The 12,099-nt window shown below is 50.3% G+C and overlaps 1 long non-coding RNA gene and 1 pseudogene across 2 annotated transcripts in view; both read right to left on the reverse strand.

Annotated features, from left to right (window-relative positions):
* Window positions 1–12,099, reverse strand: part of LOC148758844 (uncharacterized) — a 69,703-nt gene that overhangs the window by 49,930 nt on the left and 7,674 nt on the right. The gene's annotated exons all lie outside the window — the stretch shown is intronic.
* On the reverse strand, window positions 7,938–10,880 carry LOC148758846 (patr class I histocompatibility antigen, A-2 alpha chain-like; annotated as a pseudogene). The gene is made up of 5 exons (XR_016019904.1): window positions 10,826–10,880; window positions 8,901–9,188; window positions 8,668–8,784; window positions 8,195–8,227; window positions 7,938–8,065 (listed from the first exon to the last, which is right to left on the reverse strand). The product of XR_016019904.1 is annotated as a patr class I histocompatibility antigen, A-2 alpha chain-like (transcript).

A 12,099-nucleotide genomic window follows, 5' to 3' on the forward strand; every position in this document is an offset into this window, starting at 1 on the left:
TTGACAAACCTTTAGCCAGACTCATTTAAAAAAAGAGAGGACCCAAATTAATAAAATCAAAAATGAAAGAGGAGAAGTGACAACAGATACCACACAAATACAAAAAGTGTTAAGAAATTACTATGAGCAACTATATGCCAACAAGTTTGACAATCTGGAAGAAATGAACAATTTTCTAGAAGCATGCAACCTTCCAAAGCTAACTCAAGAAGAAACAGAAAACCTGAATACACTAACACCAGGGAAATTGAATCAGTAATCAACAATCTCCCAACAAACAAAAGCCCTGGATCAGATGGCTTTGCAGGTGAATTTTAAAAAACATTCAAAAAAGAATTATCACCTATTCTCCTCAAGCTCTTCCAAAAAATCCAGAAGGAGGGAAGGCTCCCAAACACTTTTTACGAGGCCACTATCACCCTGATCCAAAAATCGGACAAAGACACCACAAAAAAAGAAAACTACAGGCTGATATCTCTAATGAACATAGATGCAAAAATCTACCCCGAAAATGAGCCACCCTAACAATGGAGGGCCAAGGACGCTTTACTCACCGATCAGTGCTGCTTTCCAGTGATTTATCAGCGATACTTTGAAGGAAAGATGTTGATCAAAATGGGGGAAATGTCAAAAAAATATTAAACAGCTACTTTAAAATGGAGCGGGAGCTGCCATCCCAGAGAATTGTTTTGCACATCTTATGCCTGAAACCGTTGAGATATTAAAACCGGGCAAATAACCTTTATATTGGGCCTAAAGCAACATTATGTTCCAAAGAACTGTTTGCAAAGATAACAGGAAAGCAGTTATTCTGACTGCTGAACTGAAAATTTTAATGATTTAGAATTAGCCTCCCTGTGTTGTTATTTGCACCAATAGAAATGCCTTCCTTCTATTGATGTAATTGTTCCCCTTTCCTTTCTCATAAATATCCGTCATTTTTGCTTCCTAACTGGAATATTATGTGTGTTTCTGTCTGAATCAATACTTCCCAAATTGATATTCTTTTTTTTTTCTAAATCTCAAATACTTGTTGCCTCTCACTTTAGAAGCCTTTTTTTTTTAGGTTAACACACCCATAGAAAGAGGTGGACGAATCATAAGTGTACAGTGGATTTTCCCAAAGTGAACGTTGGGATAAGCAACACTCACATCAAGGAACATTTCCAGCTCCAGGAAACGCTCTTGAGACGTATTCAGTCATAAACCAACCTCTCCCCAAGTAGCTCTGAGCTTGATTTTTAACAGCAGAGATGAGTTCTGCCAGGTGTTGGTAGAATGGAATATTACAGGGAAACCCCTCAGTATCCACTCTCACTCAATATTATGTCCCCGGGTCTCACCCCTAAGGCTGTGTGTGGTCGTAGATTATTCATTCCCATGGCTACAGGGGGGTCCATTATATGAACAGGACCACACTTCTGTCCTCTGATGTTCATGGGCATTTGTGTTATGCCCAGATTTCACAAATCATGCTGCTATGAATGATTTTTCCATATATTCTGGCACAAATATGCACTAATGTCTAGTAGGTATATAAGTAGGAGTAGAAATGTTGGGTCACAGGGCAAGTGAATGTTTCGCTTTAGAATGTAAGGCCAAAGAATTTTTCAAAGTATTTGAATTAATTTATTCTCCCACTAGTAATATATGAGATATAATTAAATTTTTACCAACAATTCATATTGTCTGACTTTTTCAATTTAGCCATTCGGGGATATGTGCAATGATATCCTATTACACCTAATTTGAATTTCCCCTCTGACTAAAACGTTGAGCAATTTTTGTAAATTTATTAGGCATGTAAATGTCTTCAATAGGACACTGGACTGGACTAATTGTTAATAACTGAATGGGATGCCTGTAATGTGCCAGCATTTTTAACTGTTATGGTCCTTTTGTTATGAATGGATCTGTGGTCAAAGACCTATGATATAATAAAAAAAATTTGGTCTTTGTCCCCAGTTCCTGACACAGAGCTCTAAAACCTTTGAAATCTCCTGAGTGAGAAGACTGTTTTTGGGTGCCAATGATATGACTCTTGGCTGAGGGATCTTAGAGAGCTTTGCGATGGGGGATCGTCACCAAAAAGACCAGCCATGATCAGAAGGTTGCAACTTTCAGCCTCACGCCCTGACCTCTGGGGAGAGGAGCTGGAGGCTGAGTTCAATCATCAATGGCCAATCACTTAATCAATCAGGCCTACGTCATGAAACTTCAATTAAAAACAAAACCTAACTCGACAGAATTCAGAGAGCTGCTGAATTGCTCATCACATCCATATGCTGGGAGGGTGACACACTCCAACTCAGTGACAGACACTCCTGCACTGGGGACCCTTCCAGACCTCGCCCTACGGACCTCTTCATATGGCTTCTCACTTGTGTCCTTTATAACCAACTGTAGCAGTAAGCTTAGCATTTTCTTGAATTCTATGAGTTTTTCTAGCAAATTATTGAACTTGAAACGGGGGACCCCCAACTTACTACCCACGTCAGACAGAAGTGCAGGTAACATGGGGACCTGAAACTTGTGGCTTGTGTCTGAAGTGAGGGCTGCCTGTGGGACGGAGCCCGTAACCTTTGGGGTCTGATGTAACTCCAGGTAGTGGCAGAATTCCCCGATAGTGGGATCCCCAGGTGATGTCAGCGCATCAGAGAATTGGTTGGGTGAAGGGAAAAAGCCCTCATTATCCCACTAAGAAATTCAGAGTAAGAGTAAGTAAATCAACCTCCCCCTTGGATGTCAATTATTAGTCCCTGTTCTTCTGGCCAAACCTGAGTGCCTATAAAGTACCAGAGAAAGTTCTAGTCTCAGATGTTTGCTCCAAGAATTGACATTAGTCATTCTTTTTACATCCCTCACCTTAAACACCTGAACCCTTTTCCTACATTAGGAAAATTTCACACAGAGACTCTTGGTGGGAGGCAGAGGCCACTTCAACTCCATAAGAGGGAAACCCACTGTCCCCAACACTCTTGCAGCTGGACACGGCATGAGGCTCCACCCTCAGGTGACCACATGCCAGACTCTGACTCAGGACGTGGTCACACAGAGGCTGGAACCGAGCAGAATGCATTTGGCAGTAACAACACAGCTGCAGGGGGAGCAGCAGTGACAGCAGTCATGGCCGCAGGGTCCGGGGTCCACATGGATGTCAGTGGTGTGAGCAGTGACACGTGTGCCCAGCAGCAGGGGCAGTGGTTCCCACGTGGGACCTGACCTGGTGGGACTGTGGGTCAGTTCCTGGTGTGTGGCCTCAAGCCTGTGGCCTTCTCCACAATAGTATTTTGCCAGAATGCTTTACACACACACACACACACACACACACACACACACACACACACACACACACACGGGCACGTGCAAGGTCAGACAATTAAGTTCGTGAACTTGTTGCAACAATGTTGCTAACCTTTTTTGATATCAGAGGGATTATTCATTATGAATTTGTACCAGTGGACAAACAGTTAACCAAGTTTACTATTTGGAAGTGCTGAAAAACCTGCGTTAAAAAGTTAGACAACCTGAACCTTTCGCCAACAATTCATGGCTCTTGCATCACGACAATGCATCAGCTCACATGGCACTTTCTGAGAGGGAGTTTTTGGCCAGTAAACAAATAACTGTATTGGTACACCCTCCCTGCTCACCTGATCTGGCCCCCAATGACTTCTTTCTTTGTCCAAAGATAAAGGAAACATTGAAAGGAAGACATTTGATGACATTCAGGACATCAAGGGTAATACGACGATAGCTCTGATGGCCATTCCAGAAAGAGTTCCAAAATTGCTTTGAAGGGTGGACTAGGTGCCGGCATCGGTGTATAGCTTCCCAAGGAAAGTACTTCAAAGGTGACCACAGTGATATTCAGCGATGAGGTATGTAGCACTTTTTCTAGGATGAGTTCCCGAACTTAATTGTCTGACGTCGTGTGTGTGTGTGTGTGTGTGTGTGTCTAAATTAGAAAAAATTTGGATTCTGTGGTCACACAGCAGCCTAGCCGTTTGTCCCCTCCAAACGGCTTTCCCTTCTTAGGGAAAGAAGACTCTGTGGGACTGTCCCTCTTTGGGGTTGAGTTCATATAGCCTAAGTCTCCCTATTTGGTCCTTGTAAACAGGGTCTGCAGTCAAAGACGGGTAAAGTCTCCTCATGGGAGGAACGACTTAAGCCAGATGGGACCCCATTGGGACCCCCATGAGTTAACATAATAAAAGTCAGGAGGTAGCCATACCCCTCCTCCTCACCATGATGGGAAGCTGCTGATGCATGCCCCAGTTGTTGTCCTGCACTCTGCTGTGCAAAGGACTTCTTAGAGTGATAAGATATCGCTCTTCCTGCTTAGCTCATGGGATGGTTTTACCTTGTGAGACTTGCTCCCCCAGGGGGTTGTACACACCCACCTTAGTCACCTGGGGACAATGAGCATCGGTTGCTTTGGGACAGATATCTGGGAATTGGAAGAATTTTTATGGTGTGGTGTGAGAGTTTCGTGGACCCTGCCTTTAATCTTGTGATACTTATTGTAAGAAATCAATAAATACCCATGACGACCCGATTCGGGGCTCCAGTCCCTTGAGGCTACGAGTGCCTCGGTCCTCTGTGATTTAACTGTATTTGAGTGTCTGTCTCTTTATGATAGTTTAACCCTCGCCGCCTCCCTCGCCTTCTCACGGCTTGTGTTGTGCAGGTCGCAACAGGATTCCATTGTTTGCTCCCAGAAATCATTCTGGGGAATAGTTTCAGGAGCGAGCATTCAGAGATTTTATTACACTGACCTGTGACCCACTCCTAACTCCCACCTGACTCTGCCCCATGGTAGAGAGAACACGTAACTCCCAACATCATGTCTCATAATTGATGATATATGTCCTCCCCTTTCTGAGGAAAAACACCTTTAAAAGGTTATTTAAGACCATTCCCCACCCTGAGCTCCATCACTGACCTGAAAGGTTCCCAAGCTGCCTGAGCCCCAGGATTACTTGTAGGCTTCTTACACACACTCAGGCCTCTGCCAGACCCACCGTCTCAGAGAACCGGACACAAGACCAGGAGTCGTTTCTGTAAAAAGCCCTGCAGGCGAGGCTGACGCACAGGCCTGTGGGAATTCTGATGATGGTCTTGCTATTAAAAGTGGGATCTGAAGACCAGCAGCGGCACCAACCTCCTTATAAATCCAGAGTCTCTGCTCTGCTCCAGACTTTCTGAGTCTTAACAAGAGTCCAGGGGATTCCTGTGCCCAGGGAAGTTGGGGACTCGCTGGTCTACGTGCCTTATCGACGTGGGGCCAGAATTGTGCCATCTGCGGGGTGTGTGGTCTGATCAGATCACAGCACTGGGGGTCCAGGGTTCAGTCCTGTTCCTTTCTCTTCTATGGCCATCACTCCCTTGGTGACCTCATCTGTGCTCAAGGCTTGAAATATCATTTATATGTGTCACCTCCCAAGTCTATTTCTCCAGCCCTGACATTTCCCCTAGTCTCTAGACTCATCTGCCCAACTGACAGTCCGATGACCTCACTTTTATTTCTAACAGACATCTCAGCTCCAGCATCTTTAAAATGAGTATCTGTGAGACCCCCTCCCCTCAGATATGCTCCTTCCAGAGCCTTCCCCATCTCTGCTGATAGCAACTCCATCTATCTACTTGTATCCTCTGAGATGTTGGGTGTCCCTGACTCTCACACCTCAGACTCACCCATTAGGAAATGCTGTAATGTCCACCTTCAGGACGTACCCAGAACCCCACTCCCACTATTCCCACCGCTCACCCCCAGTGGCAGCAGGTCCAGCCCAGAACCCTGCAGATTCCTCCAGCTTCCCGACGGCCTCCCTCCCCGAAGTCTGTTCTCAGCACCGCAGCTCCAGCGGTCCTCTAAAAGGAGGTCACACCATGTCCCCTTCTGCTCCTAACTGTCCTGTACCTCCCATCTCACTCCGAGCACAGCTCACTGCCCTCTACCATCCTCCTGGCCACGTGGTCGGGCCGCACCTGTCTCTTCTCCATCAGTCTCTGCTGCAGCCTCACCGGCCTCCCTGCTCTTCCCAGAAACCAGACACACTCCTGCCCCAGGGCATTCCCACTGCAGGTTCCCTGCCTGGAAAGAATGTGCTCAGACGTCCTCATGGGTAATTCCTCGTGTCCTTCACATCTTCCCTCAAGGGCAGCTGCTCAGTGAGGCCTCCTGAGCAGCCCAATCTAAACAGCTGTCTTCCGTGGCCCCACACCCCACATTCTGGATCCCCTTCCCCACTACATTTTCCCCAGAACACTTATCTCCTTCTAACATAAACACCTTCCTCATTTACTGTGCTTATAGGATATAGTCTGTCTCTTCCCACTGGAACAGATGCTCCCCAACTTCAGCCATTTTTCTGATTTTACTTCAGAGATGTTTCCCAGATGCAGACACTGTCACACATCTGGCAGACACCCAATGTCAGTGAATGGTCAGTGACAGTGACTCAGTCCCCATCCCTTCCCTACCTGAGCTCTACCTGTTCTGGATACAGTATGTTTATTAACGTAGTCTCAGGTCAAATGCTGTTTTGTGGCAGATACAGCACAAAGTTCCCCCACACTGGCATCAGGGTCACCTCCACTTTTGTCCCAGGTGCTGCTTTCCCCCTCCCCCCTTCTTTCGCCCACGCCTGCCCTCCTGCTCACCACAGCACTGTTCTATTTCCCTTTTCAGAAAACAATGAGCCCCGAATTATGGGTCCTGCTTTCCAACCAAACACAATTCTAAAGTGGACTCTGCTTCACAAACCCCCGAGTTTGGACTGGAGCCAGCACTAGAGCGCAGGGCAGGGAGAGAGGGCGGCGAGCAGAGCAGAATTCCAGCAGGAACTTATCTAAGATGGGAAAGCATGGGATCCCTCCTCTGCTCATTCCAGAATCTGGTTCCTCTGATAGTTGGGAAAAGATGGAAAGAACCACCAAGTCCTAGAAGGAGGCAAGAGCTGGATGAGCCTGAAATGCATCTCTCAATCCACAGACTCCTGTGTGCAGGGTCCCCCTGGGCCTTGTGGGGACAATGACAGGAAAACACCATTGTGCTGCTGACAGACAGGGGACACCCAGAGGAGAATGAGACCAGGACGTGTAACAAGAACAAACACAGTCATATTCCTCTATAGAAACAACAAACGTTGTTGTTTGGGGGCCGAGGGCCGGGCCAGGCCTGAGCCTTGGTGACCTGGCCACACGAAGCCGTCACTGACAAGACCAGATCTGGGTGATGCTCGAGTCCCCATGATCACAGATCCTGGTGGGACAAGGTTCTACTGAAGGGATGAGGACAAAGGGGCAGAGAGGTGACCCCGCCGAGGAGTGACCACGTCAGAGCCCACGATTCACTGAGCACAGACTGGGCTCAGGCCACGTCCACGCTCAGTCCTCACAGCCTCTCCTGTCTCCGCTTGCGACAGACTCAGCACAGCAAACATACGGATTCTGGAAGATTCTCAGTGCTTCCATTTATTTCCTCTCCAATTTTAGGATTTTGTCCTTCAATTAACACCTCAACCGCTCATAGCAAGAATTGGAAAAACAAATTCACGTCCAGATTCTTATTTCAATAGGAAGGAAACGTTGCCGTTCAGTGTAACATGAAGTAAAGGTGGGGATGGAAACAGCTTCTGCTGGAACAGGACAGTGGGTCAGGGAAGAGACTCGGTCAGTGTGGGGAGGGACATGGAGGGCAGGGGGGGTAGTCTCCCAGCTCCTCACATGATGCCAAGAGGAATGCAGACACATTCAGATGCCCTTTGCAGAAAGACAGCTCAGAGGTTCCTGTGTCACCAAGTGAAGGCAGGAACAAATCTTGCATTATCAGTCCCCACAAGGCAGCTGTCTCACGCTGTAGAAGAAAATAATCATGAACAAATTCAGGTTAGTGGCTGTAAGTGGTGACATTCTCAACAGTCCACCACTGCTCAAACTGTCCCTAAGAATCCCCAGTACCCAGTCCTGTTCCCTCTGCCCCCCCTCCCCACTTCAAGCATCCAGGTCTCATCTTTAGAAGCCGTGAGGGACACATCAGAGCCCTAGGAACTGTCACCGCCTGGGGAAGAACAAAACAGGATGTGGTCAGAGCCCACAGCAGATGTGGCTTGGGGGTGGGTGAGCTCCCACAAGGGTTTCCCTCTACACTGTCCCACGGGCCTCAGGGATCGCCCCCCTCCATACTCACCTGCAGCTTGAGCGTAGCTCCCTCGTTTTCCACCTGCAGGAAGAAAATATCACATGAAAAGCCAGGAAGGAGGCAAGACTATGAGGTTCTAAAGGAACCCCCTAGTCTTGGACCCCAGAGAAGTTTCCAGAACTGTGACTGCAGACCCACCACGGCAGGATCAGGAAACCTGAGGAAAGTACATGTGTGGGGACTGGACCAACCACCCTCCTGGAGGTCTGTTCTCAGCAGGGACCCTCCGCTCTGAGCTGTGACTATTGAGAATCATGTCCCCATCACCAGAATCATCAAGGTGATAAATCTGTGCCTCATTTTCACACGTACGTTAATAAAGGGTTAGCAAATAAGGCCCCAGACAGGGAAAGCACACGTGTGTGGATGGTCCTTCCCACTAACGAGGCAGGACACAAGTCTACCTGGGGCTTGAAACCCCCCAGTGGGACAAGACACCTCAGTCCCCGCCCCTTCCCTACCTGAGCGCTTCCTCTTCCACAGCACAGCTCCAGTGACCGCAGCTCCAAGGAGGACCAGCCCAGCAGTGATGCCCACCACCACCAGGCCAGCGGGGATGGTGGCCTGAGGAGGCGGCTCTGGAAGGGAAGGGAAGGTGAGGGCCCTGACCCCAGGCCTCAGCCCCAACCTGACATCCTCCAGAGGCCCCTGCTTTCCCTGAGAAGAGGCTCTGTGCCCACAGCCCCCTCCACACCCCATCTCAGGGTCAGGGGCTCAGGCAACCCCTCGAGCTGCACATGGCACATGTATCTCTGCTCCTCTCCAGAAGGCACCCCCACAGCTGCCCACTTCTGGAAGTTCCCGTCCCCCGCAGGCCTGGTCTCCACGAGCTCCGTGTCCTGGGTCAGGTCCTCCCCATCACGCTGCCAGGTCAGGGTGATCTCCGCAGGGTAGAAGCCCAGCACCCAGCACTTCAGGGTGACGTCATGGTCAGAGGTGCGGTGGTGGGTCACCTGTGTCTTTGGAGGGTCTGAGGAGAAGGGTCAGAAAATTCAGGACCTTTGCATCCCTCATGGGACAGGCCAGCAGTGGTCAGGTGACCATCCAGAGAATGGTCAGGACAACTGGGTGGGGGAAGGGAGCACAAAACCCACACACCGCACTGGACATAGGCATCTGGGATAATCTCCAGTTTTTAGAAAGTTCTAGAATCAGGATGAGTGTCGTGCGGGAGACCCTGCTTGCTGTGCCATTTTTCGTGCGGGGCGGCCTGCGGGGTCTCTCCTCCCACTCCCCACACAAGAACACAGGATATGGTGAGGCCAAAAAGGAACACCTACGGAGCCATAGGCAGGGGAGTCATACCACTATGATCTCACTGGAGGCTGGGTTGGAGACACAGGAAAGAGGAGCCACACAATTCTCAACCCTCACTGCACCGCTTGCAGGCTCAGCCACCATCTTCTTGCTAGCCCCCATTTTCTGCTAGTGTAGCCACAGCAGTTATATTAGTGGCCAATGGCTCACTGGTTAAAGCTGATGGCCAATTAGCCACAGCTGATGGCCATGCAATCACAGTTGATGGCCATTTACTACCTGAGCCAGCACCTGTCTATGTGAGGCCGAGAGCCTGGAAACTGCTTTCTGGGGCTCCGTCCCTACAGTCCACTCCTACAGGCTCTCGCCTCACAATCTACGCGACAAGCATCTTCCACCAGGGGCCGTGTGCGAGGAGCCTGGAGGTGAATGCAATATCCTGGACACAGCCAGGCTCTCTGGACACAGCCAGGGTTTCTCAGGGCACCACCAGTACTTCTGGGCATGGCCAGACTTCCCGGACTTCTTAGGGTACCACCTGTCTTCCCGGACACAGCCAGGGTTTCTCAGGGCACCACCAGTACTTCTGGGCACGGCCAGACTTCCTGGACTTCTTAGGGTACCACCTGTCTTACCGGACACGGCCAGGGTTTCTCAGGGCACCACCAGTGCTTCTGGGCACGGCCAGACTTCCTGGACTTCTTAGGGTACCACCTGTCTTCCCGGACACAGCCAGGGTTTCTCAGGGCACCACCAGTGCTTCTGGGCATGGCCAGACTTCCTGGACTTCTTAGGGTACCACCTGTCTTCCCGGACACAGCCAGGGTTTCTCAGGGCACCACCAGTGCTTCTGGGCACGGCCAGACTTCCTGAACTTCTTAGCGTACCACCTATCTTACCGGACACGGCCAGGGTTTCTCAGGGCACCACCAGTACTTCCGGGCATGGCCAGACTTCCTGGACTTCTTAGGGTACCACTAGTTTCCCCGGGTACAGCCAGGGTTTCTCAGGGCACTGCCACTCACTCTGGGAACAGCCTGACTTCCTGGGCACAGCCAGGGCATCTCAGGGCTCAGCCAGACTTCGTGGATTCAGCCAGGGCTCTCAGGGCACTGCCACTCTCTCTGGGCCTCTCAGGGTACTGTGCTGGAACAACAGCGACTCACAATCAAGGTGCTTACATATTCTCAATGGTGGCCAGTCAAGACACAAAAGCAAATATCCCCCAGTTCCACTACATGGTGGTATGTTCCCAAACAAATAGTCAAGCGGTCCATTAAACTAGCAATGGAAGGCAATTCCCCATAGTCTATAGTCATTCACAAGGGCTGTCCTGGGGCTGAGGGACAACCTTGACCTCACCCGCATCTCCCACGGAGGACACAGCAAGGCTTTCCTCCTGGGACAAGTCCCGCATCCGGGCTGTCTGAGCAGGAACTTCCCAGCCCACAGGGCCGCAACGACCTTTGCTTTCTCCGGCCTGTGCTGGTTGGGGAACCGTCCACATCTTTCCATCTCTCCACGGGGCTCCATCTCTCCAGCAGCTGCATGGCTTTCCTGTGTTGGTGGGAGAACCGTCCACGTCCTCCCACCCCTCCATGGGGGTCCAGCTCTCTGACAGCTGCTCCTCCTGGTCTTCCAGACACCAAGTGTTCATACACACAAACTGCTCCACCACTCTTCGGGGAGCTTTGGCCGGCACCATACCCTGCTTGCTGCGCCATTTGTCATGCGGGGAGTCGGGCAGGGTCTCTGATCCCGCTCCCCACATAAGAACGCAGGACATGGTGAGGCCAGAAAGGAACACTCACAGAACCATAGATAGGGCAGTCATACCACTATATTCTCGCTGGCGGCTGGGTTGGAGACACAGGAAGCAGGAGCCACACAATTCGCAACCCTCACTGCGCCACTTGCAGGTTCAGCCACCATTTTCTTGCTAGCCCCCATTTTTTCCTGCTAGCATAGCCACAGCAGTTATATTAGTGGCCAATGGCTCACTGGTTACAGCTGATGGCCAAATAGCCACAGCTGATGGCCATCTAATCACAGTTGATTGCCATTTACTACCTGAGCCAGCCCTGTCTATGTGAGGCCGAGAGCCTGGGAACTGCTTTCTGGGGCTCTGTCCCCACACTCCACCCCTACAGGCTCTCGCCTCACAATCTACATGACAAGCGTCTTCTGCGAGGGGCCCTGTGCGAGGAGCCTGGAGGTGAATGCAATATCCTAGACACAGCCAGGCTCTCTGGACACAGCCAGGGTTTCTCGGGGCACCACCAGTACTTCTGGACAGGATCCTGCCGACTACGCCATGTGTCCTGCAGGCCGCCCCGTACAACTCCCCAACCAGCACAGGCCAGAGAAAGCGAAGGTCGTTGCGGCCCTGTGAGCTGGGACGTTCTTGCTGAGGCAGCCCAGATACAGGACTTGTCCCAGGAGGAAAGGCTTGTGTGGGGGCAGAGCCTCAGAAAGTAGTTTCCAGGCTCTCGGCCTCACATAGACAGATGACGGCTCAGGTAGTAAATGGCCATCAACTGTGATGGGATGGCCATCAGCTGTGTCTAGTTGGCTGTCAGCTGTAACCAGTGAGCCATTGGCCACTAATATAACTGCTGTGGCTATGCTAGCAGGAA

Source organism: Rhinolophus sinicus, chromosome 2 (genome assembly GCF_057876585.1).
Source record: "Rhinolophus sinicus isolate RSI-liver-muscle chromosome 2, RSI-T2T, whole genome shotgun sequence".
NCBI classification, from domain to species: Eukaryota; Metazoa; Chordata; class Mammalia; order Chiroptera; family Rhinolophidae; genus Rhinolophus; species Rhinolophus sinicus.